The sequence below is a fragment of the Tachysurus fulvidraco genome, chromosome 15 (genome assembly GCF_022655615.1).
Source record: "Tachysurus fulvidraco isolate hzauxx_2018 chromosome 15, HZAU_PFXX_2.0, whole genome shotgun sequence".
In the NCBI taxonomy this organism is placed as follows: Eukaryota; Metazoa; Chordata; class Actinopteri; order Siluriformes; family Bagridae; genus Tachysurus; species Tachysurus fulvidraco.
The window spans coordinates 5,278,651-5,288,001 of NC_062532.1; the positions used below are offsets into that span (position 1 = coordinate 5,278,651).

Genomic DNA, 9,351 nt, shown 5'->3' on the forward strand with positions numbered 1-9,351 from the left:
AGATGTTTTAAAGACATGTCCATTCCATACAGAAACAGAAACTGTTTTCACTGTTTTCACTGGTTTTTAAAATGCAAAAGACCCATAACCCTCTGTTTGAGCTACTAAAATTGTAGTATAATGTTATTTTATCTCTTTTGGTGAAACATGGACCCAGTTACGTTATATTTTTGGAATTGGGTATAAAAAATAGAAAAACAGAAATGGGAACTGATTTGCTAAAACCTTCATGGAAAACCTTTCCATAATATTAGGGAAAGGTGAAATGCTTGTGTTGACAGGATATGGCCAAAGCAAGATTTGATCCATGAAGGTTTTGCTCCCTGATTGTGTGCCTGAAGCTCTACTCTTACACTAGGTGGGCCTGGGTGAGGCAGTTTTGTAGTTGGGAAGAGCACAGAAGCATTAACTCCTGGCTCTAAGGGATCTAAGTTTGTATGACGGCCAATGCGTAAGGTGAGCAGATCTATCTGTATGGTTCTGGGCCTGGCAGCCAAAAGGCACCCTTCCAGGGCATGAACTGGTAGGGGCTGGGTTATGGTTAGGGTTAGGGGTTAGGGTTAGGGTTGACTATAACTATAGTCTCTCTCAAGATTTCTTTTTACATTTTAATATTTTTAATATAAATGAGGCTTCATTTAATTAAAATGCAGAAGTGTATACATAGTGATTTCTTGTGATCATTTCTTGTGTTTATTTGTTATGGTGTCTGTAGTAATTCATCCTAAGGTGTTTATCTCTAATATACAGCTCAGGTGTCCTCAGGGAATTGTCCTACAGCTGCTTGTTCCCGGAGGTCAAGGGGAGTTCTGCTGATGGAGACAACCTTCACTTCAGCTGGATTTCTGAATCAAAAACTCGGTTGGAGGACGACAACAAGACTCTCATACTGGATAAAAGCCATAAAGAAAATGTCACCTGTCATGTCAAATATCACGTCAGTCATGTCTACAATTCAACTGAACTGCCAAAATGTACCAGTGAGTCTGTCTTTTTTAAATAACATTAGAAAATATTTATTCTCTTTTTATACTTCTGTAAAGCTTCCTTGAGACAATGTCCATTGTTGAAGTGCTTATACACATACAGTAAATTTAATTGAAAATTATTAATAATGCAACAGTTACAGTAATTAACAGTCATCAGCATTAATGCCACTACTCCTACCCTGGTAAATACAAAGGTAAAACTGTGTCCTCAAAAGCTTTCATGTTTTAAACTTTAAATGGTTATATTCCTGAGAAATATTATATCCTGGGTTAACTGATGACATCGCTAACACTGCTATCCAGTGGCTTTTACCTAGTGACAACATCCCCTTTATATTTTAAGCCCACTGTAATGCTGTGATGTTACAGTGGGAACAATTTATCCATCCATCCATCCATCCATCCATCAATCCATCCATTTTCTACCGCTTATCCGGGGTCGGGTCACGGGGGCAGTAGTCTAAGCAGGGACAACAAGACTCCACTCTCCCCAGACACTTCCTCCAGCTCTTCCGGGGGAATACCGAGGCATTCCCAGGCCAGCCGAGAGACATAGTCCCTCCAGCGTGGGAGTCCCTCCTCCAGTTTGGACATGCCCGGAACACCTCCCCAGGGAGGCGTCCAAGAGGCATCCGAAACAGATGCCCGATCCACCTCAGCTGACCCCTCTCGATGTGGAAGAGCAGCGGCTCTACTCTGAGCTCCTCCCGAGTGACTGAGCTCTTCACCCTATCTCTAACCCTGCAGAGGAAACTCATTTTGGCCACCTGTATCCGGGATCTCTTCCTTTCGGTCATGACCCAATGGCTCTTTCTTCACCACAACAGATCGGTAAATTGACCGCATCACTGCAGAAGATACACCGATCCGCCAGTCAATCTCCCGCTCCATCCTTCCTTCACTTGTGAACAGGACGAAAGATACTTTAACTCCTTCACTTGAGGCTGGAGCTCTCCACCAACCTGAAAGGGGCAAGCCACCCTTTTCTGGCTGAGAACCATGGCCTCGGACTTGAAGGTGCTGATTCTCATCCACGCCGCTTCACACTCGGCTGCAAACGGTCCCAGTGCACGCTGAAGGTCCTGATTTGAAGAAGCCAACAGGACAACATCATCTGTAAAATGCAGAGACAAAATCCTGTGGTCCCCAAACCAGACTCTATCCGGCTCCCGACTGCACCTAGAAATCCTGTCCATATAAATTATGAACAGGACCGGTGACAAAGGGCAGCCCTGTTGGAGTGCAACATGTACTGGGAACATGTCTGACTTACTGCCGGCAATGAGAACCAAACTCCTGCTCCGGTCATATAGGGACCGGACATCCCTTAGCAGAGGGCCCCGGACCCCATACACCCAGAGCACCCCACACAGGTCACCACGAGGGACACAGTCTTCTCCAGATCCACAAAGCACATGTGGACTGGTTGGGCAAACTCCCATGAACCCTCCAGAAACCTGGTGAGGGTATAGAGATGGTCCAGTGTTCCACGACCAGGACAAAACCCGCATTGTTCCTCCTGCATCCTAGGTTCGACTATCGGCCGAATTCTCCTCTCCAGTACCCTGGCATAGATTTTTCCGGGGAGGCTGAGGAGTGTGATCCCCCTATAGTTGGAACACACCCTCCGGTCCCCCTTCTTAAACAGAGGGACCACCACCCCAGTCTGCCAGTCCAGAGGCACTGTCCCCAACCACCACGCGATGTTGCAGAGTCGTGTCAACCAAGACAGCCCCACAACATTCAAAGACTTAAGGTACTCAGGGCGGATCTCATCCACCCCCGGTGCCTTGCCACCAAGGAGCTCAAATACCTCAGTGACCTCAGCTTGGGGGATCGACGAGTCCACAACCGAGCCCTCCGCCTATGCTTCCTCAGTGGAAGACATGTTGGTAGGGTTGAGGAGATCCTCGATTTACTCCTTCCAACATCCGACGATGTCACCAGTCGAAGTCGGCAGATTCCTACTCCCACTGTAAAGAGTGTGCGCAGGGCACTGCTTCCCCCTCCTGAGACGCCGGACGGTTTGCCAGAATTTCTTCGCGGCCAACCCATAGTCCTTCTCCATGGCCTCACCAAACTCCTCCCAGACCCGAGTTTTTGCCTCTGCAACCACCCAGTCTGAAACTCGCTTGGCCCTCCAGTACCTTTCAGCTGCCTCCAGAGTCCCCCGAGCTAACCAGGCTCGATAGGACTCCTTCTTCAGCTTGACGACATCCCTGACTTCCGGGGTCCACCACCGGGTTTGGGGATTGCCGCCACGACAGGCACAGGAGACCATACGGCCACAGCTCCGTGCGGCTGCGTCGACAATGGAGGTGGAGAACATGTTCCACTCAGACTCAATGTCTCCAATCTCCCTCGGGATCTGGTTGAAGCTCTGCCGGAGGTGAGAGTTGAAAATATCTCTGACAGGAGACTCTGCCAAACGTTCCCAGCGGACCCTCACAGTATGTTTGGGTCTGCCAAGTCTGTCCAACTTCCTCCCCTGCCATCGGACCCAACTCACCACCAGGTGGTGATCAGTTGACAGCTCCGCCCCTCTCTTTACCCGAGTGTCCGAGACATACGGCCGGAGGTCAGATGAAACAACCATAAAGTCGATCATTGACTTCCGACCTAGGGTGTCCTGGTGCCAACACAATTTAATAAAATATTAAATATTTTTGAAATGTAAATCGAAATTTTAAGTACTATGTACTGAATGTGTGAATGCTGAAATAAAATCTGTTTGAGTTATTTTTAATGATTTTAGTATTTTTTTAATGTAACTCACCTACACACTCATTTGTTCTAAACTGATCTATTGTCTGTATATACTGTAGCATACAGTTAAGGAGGAACAGTGACAGGAAGAATGTCATCATCAAGAAGGGCAACCATTGACAACAAACATATGCCCTTTAAAATGTCTAAACTGTCTAGGGTGTGTGTCTGTGTGTGTCTGTGTGTGTGTGTGTGTGTGTGTGTGTGTGTGTGTGTGTGTGTGTGTGCGCGTGCGTGTGCCCTGCCATGGGTTATTACCTCATCCAGACTGTCCACCATCTTGAGTCCCCTGGGAAAGGCTCCTGCTTAAGAGTCCAGGGTTTACTAATCTACCCCAGTTACTGCAATATGTTATTTGCAAAGCATCTTAACCCTAAAAAGAGCTCAAAAGGATCAAAAAGTCTTAGGAGTAATGAGGAGTACTTTTAAGAGGCTTTAAGTGTTTCTTCAGCAGAAGGGAAAATGGTCAAAAGGTGAAGAAGGAGAAGAAATGTACAATATTTAATACTGATACATGCTACAGATTAGATCATGTAGGGATTGTTTTTGTGAAAAATCATATTAGAGATAACATCTATAATATATTCTACAATTCCTACATGATATAGCCTCAAATATCTTAACATAGAGACAAAGTGAAGGTTATAATAGACCAAAGATCTTCTTCTTTTTTTTTATTGGACAACCAATCACAGTCTTTAAAAGAATGTGTCATACCTAGTAACAGTGTTTAGTCCCGCCTCCTCTATAAGATAAACGTTTGGATTTTCCTTGGTCAGAGTTGCACTGAGATTGGTCTTGAATCACTCTTAAGATAAGATTCCTAGTTAGATTTTTTAAGCTAAATTAGAGATCATTCGTAGAATATTTATCAATATGGCCCCTGATTCCTATGGTTGCACTTCTGAATAACTGCTAAAGTGAGTGTGCTGCTGAAGACTAGAGACCTAGCAAAGGACCAAACTGTCCCAAGCCATCAGAGAAGCAAGCACACACAAGCCCAGAAAATCCACATCCACTTCCAGGACAGCGGAGAAACCCAGCGCATGTGGCATACAGGTGATCATGAACTACAAGACCACTTCACCTGCCTGTGATTGTAATGCCTCCCTCCCAGATGCACTGAATGACTTCTACACTCAGTTGCGGAACAATGTAGCAGGAAGGAAGACCATGTTTTGAAAACTGCTCTTAGGAGCTTGTCATGAGGCACACCAAAACCCAGTTTACCACCCTCACTGGACCCCCCACAGTTTGCGTATCGTTCAAACCACTCTATGGATGACGCCATTGCCTCAGCCTATCATGTAGCCCTCACCCACCTGGACAGTATAGACACTTACAGTATAGACAATCATCCCTCAGCACCTAATTGAGAATATGAGCCTGCTGGGACTGAACACCTTCCTGTGCAACTCTGTCAGGAACAGCATCTCTAGCACAACCCCACTGAGTACTGGGGCCCCTCAGGGCTGCATGCTCAGCCCACTGATCTTCACCTTGCTGACTCACGACTGTGCAGCAATGCCCAGATCGAACCATATCATTAAGTTCGCCGATGACACGACTGTGGTGGGTCTCATTAGCAAGAACGATGAGTCAGCATACAGAGAGGAGGTGCAACCGCTAACTGCCTGATGTAGAGCCAACAACCTGTCTCTGAATGTTGATAAAACTAAGACATGGTTGTTGACTTCAGGAGAGCACAGAGCGACCAATCTAAACTGAACATTGCCGGATCATCTGCAGAGATTGTCATGAGCCCCAAATTTCTTGGTGTTCATCTAGCGGAGAACTTCACCTGGTCAATCAACACCAGCTTCATCAGCAAGAAAGCCCAGCAGCATCTATTACAAAGTCTGAGAAAAGCCCATCTCCCGCCCCATCCTTACTACGTTCTACAGGACCACTGAAAGCATTCTGAGCAGCTGCAAAACTGTCTGGTTTGGGAACCGCACCATCCTGGATCGCATGTCCCTGCAGAGGATATTGAGGACAGCTAAGAAGATCATTGGAGTCTCTTTTCCTTCTATCATGGACATTTGCACAACACACTGCATCTGCAAAGCCAACAGCATTGTGGATGACCACACTGAACTGAACTGTACCGAGCACAATGCACACACACACACACACACACACACACACACACACACACACACACACACACACACACACACACACAATCAACTGTATGGACTGCAATGACCCACACCAAATACACACTCCAATTTACATCCATGTCTACAGCACCATCATAACAAACTGTTTATGTGCGGTTTTGCACATATTTTTTTGCTCTTTGCACATCCTGAAAAATGGGTTTTATTTCAGCATTTACACACTCATTACATTGCTTTTGTTGTGTTATGTTTGCTATTAAGAGGAACGACACAGACAACCATTTCACTGCAGAGTCTTTACTGACGAGTGCTTCAGATCTCGCTTTCCATTACACTGTTCCCTGCTCCAATCAGCGCTCTCTCCACACATAGAGAAAATACAGTAATGCATGGAATAGATTTGCATAACAAAATACATTACATTTCCTCCCCCATAGTTTTGAACTCCTTAACATTTAAACAATTTGCAACAGTGTGACTACCAAAAGGTTTTTATTTATTTATTTATTTATTTATTTTACAGAACATACCTTGTATACAAATGGTTAGAACGTCTTATGATTAAGAACCATTAATCAGTCCATAACTACAGATCTAATATGTTAGGTGCTTTTCTCTGACGAAGTGGATATCTTCTTTCAGGACTGGGAACTGTCCCTTTTTCCACCGGAGCATATGGATGGGTAACGCTGGAATTGCCCTTGTCACTCACATCTGGAGCAAAGTCATTGGCTATTGTACTGCCCATAGTATCCGTCCTGTCCTGTACATTAGATGACACCAGATGATCCACATGTACCTTCACACTACGATCTCCGACTTGCACTTTTTATGTGAGAGGTCCATGCTTGAACAAGATGACACTTGGAAGCCAAGCACGATTTGAGTGTCGACAGTCCTGCACCATGACCTTCTGACCAGCTTCGAAGGACCTGAGCTTTCTGGAAGGGGCGTCGTGAGCACGTTTTTGCTGTGCTTGATGTTTACAGATGATGCAAATGCTTGATGTCTGCAGGTGACTGCAGACTGCTTGATGTCTGCAGGTGACTGCAGACTGCTTGATGTCTGCAGGTGACTGCAGACTGCTTGATGTCTGCAGGTGACTGCAGATGTATCTGGTTTTAGCAGTGTGAGATGGATACGAGGCTGTCTTTTCAGAAACAGTTCAGCAGGTGTTCGCTCTTTTACTGTATGGGGAGTGTTGCGGTAGGTTACCAGAAAACGAGCCAGGCATAGATGAGGTGCTACAGATTGTGCTCGTAACCTTTCCCATGCTTTTTTGAAGGTTTGTACCATCCTTTCAGCTTGACCGTTTGTAGCTGGATGATAAGGAGGAGACAGAACATGACAAACACCATTGTTCCTTAGGAACTCTTCAAACTCCCTAGAGGTGAACGGAGGGCAATTGACCGATACCAGCTCTTTTGGGAATCTATAGGAAGCCCAGAGATGACGCAAGAGGTTTATGGTCTTCTCTGCATTTGTTAGCTGTGTAGGAAAGATTTCCACCCATTTTGAATGAACATCCACAATCACTAAGAAGTGTTGCGTGTCTATTGCAGCATAGTCTATGTGAATGCGCTTCCAGGGTGTTGTTGGCCAGGACCATGGGTGAAGAGGAGCACAGGGTGGTTGGTTTCGCCCCAACTCACATGGAGCGCACTTACTCACAAATTTCTGAATGTCTTGGTCGAGACCCGGCCACCAGAGGTATCCTCTTGCCAGTGCCTTCATTCTTATTATGCCTAGGTGACCCTCATGCAGCTCAGACAACAGTCTTTCCCTATACTTTGGGTGAATGATAACTCTCGAGCCCCACAGGATACATCCCTGGTCTGTTGAGAGCTGGTCTTTTCTTACCAGGAACGGTTTCAGATGCTCATCTGTGACATGATTGGGCCATCCAGACAAAGTTAGGTCCAACACTTTTGATAGCAAACTCTCCTAGTTTCAGTGGAAATGTCTTTTGCACAGATGGGCAATTCATCTATGTGGGAGACTTGAAACACCATCTCCTCTTCCCCTCCTGCCGAGATTTGCTCACACGGCAATCTAGACAATGCATCCACGTTTGCATGATCAGAAGAGCATCTGTACTCTATGTCATAATCATAGGCCAACAAAGTCAAAGCCCAAAGCTGCATACGGAGGGCAGCTAGTGTTGGAATGGCAGATTTGAGGCCTAGAATTGCAAGAAGGGGTTTATGATCCGTTAGCAGATTGAACTTTCGGCCATACAGACACTTGTGAAACTTTTTTACTCCAAAGACTATGCTCAGGGTCTCTTTCTCAATCTGCGCATAGTTTATTTCACTTGCTGTCAGAGTCCTAGATGCAAACGGAATTGGATGTTCTTCCCCTAAAGGTAGCACATGTGAGATAACTGCGCCGATGCCATAGGGAGAGGCGTCACAGGCTAGTGGCTTTTTGGGATCATAGTGAGCTAACCACTTGACAACAGTTGTTGTTTACAGGCGTTGAAAGCTTGAGCACACTGCAAAGACCACTGCCAATTTACATTGGCCTGCAACAGTTGGTGGAGTGGGTGCAAAAGTGTGGAAAGATTTGCTACAAACTTTCCATAGTAGTTCAGAAGTCCCAGAAAGGAACGTAATTCTGAGACATTGGTTGGAGCAGGGGCCTTCACAATCGCTTCCACCTTGCTTTCCATTGGATGCACTCCTTTTTCATCAATCTTGAACCCCAAGTATTCTACTGTCTTACAGAGGAATTCACATTTTGATTTCTTCACCCTTATTCCATGTTGTTGCAGTCGTGACAGTACTTTATCCAGTACTTCCAAATGTTCCTCAGGAGAAGACGCAGAGACCAGAATATCATCCATAAAACATACTACATTCTGAAGTCCCTGTAGGATTTGGTCCATTGTGTGTTGGAAAATTGCAGGTGCTGTGGAAATTCCATAGGCCAGACGATGGTACTTAAACAAGCCTTTGTGCATGTTTATGGTAAGGTACTGCTTAGATTCAGTGTCCAATTCCAGCTGCTGATATGCAAAAGACAGATCAATTTTGCTGAAAACTTTTCCCCCAGCCAGTGTGGCAAAAAGATCCTCCACGTTAGGTAGCGGATATTCCTCTGCAAGAATGCATTTGTTCACCATGACTTTTGTTGTGAGCCAGCGGCATGCAAGAGATGTTATCAGACACTGGCATGTACGGGATGGAGTTACAGGACTCTACATACCTGATACTGGTTTTCTTAATACTGGTTCTCAGCAAATAAATAATAATAAATATCAAGGTACACCACGACCAATTATTAACTTATCCGTCAATAGACAGACGGACATAAATAATACAAAGAGAAGGAGAAATAGGGAAAGAAAAGCTAAACGTAAGGGGAAGAAACAAAGAAAGATTGATGTAAAAATCCAAAAGGCTGAAGAATTGGTTGAAGAGTAGAAAGATTTGAATATGAGTGTTTAAAAGAAGACACAGAGGGATGACGCT

At 45.3% G+C, this 9,351-nt stretch overlaps 1 protein-coding gene across 3 annotated transcripts in view; it reads left to right on the top strand.

Annotated features, from left to right (window-relative positions):
* LOC113659134 (carcinoembryonic antigen-related cell adhesion molecule 5-like) overlaps nt 1–9,351 on the top strand; it is a 569,148-nt gene that overhangs the window by 211,690 nt on the left and 348,107 nt on the right. The gene's annotated exons all lie outside the window — the stretch shown is intronic.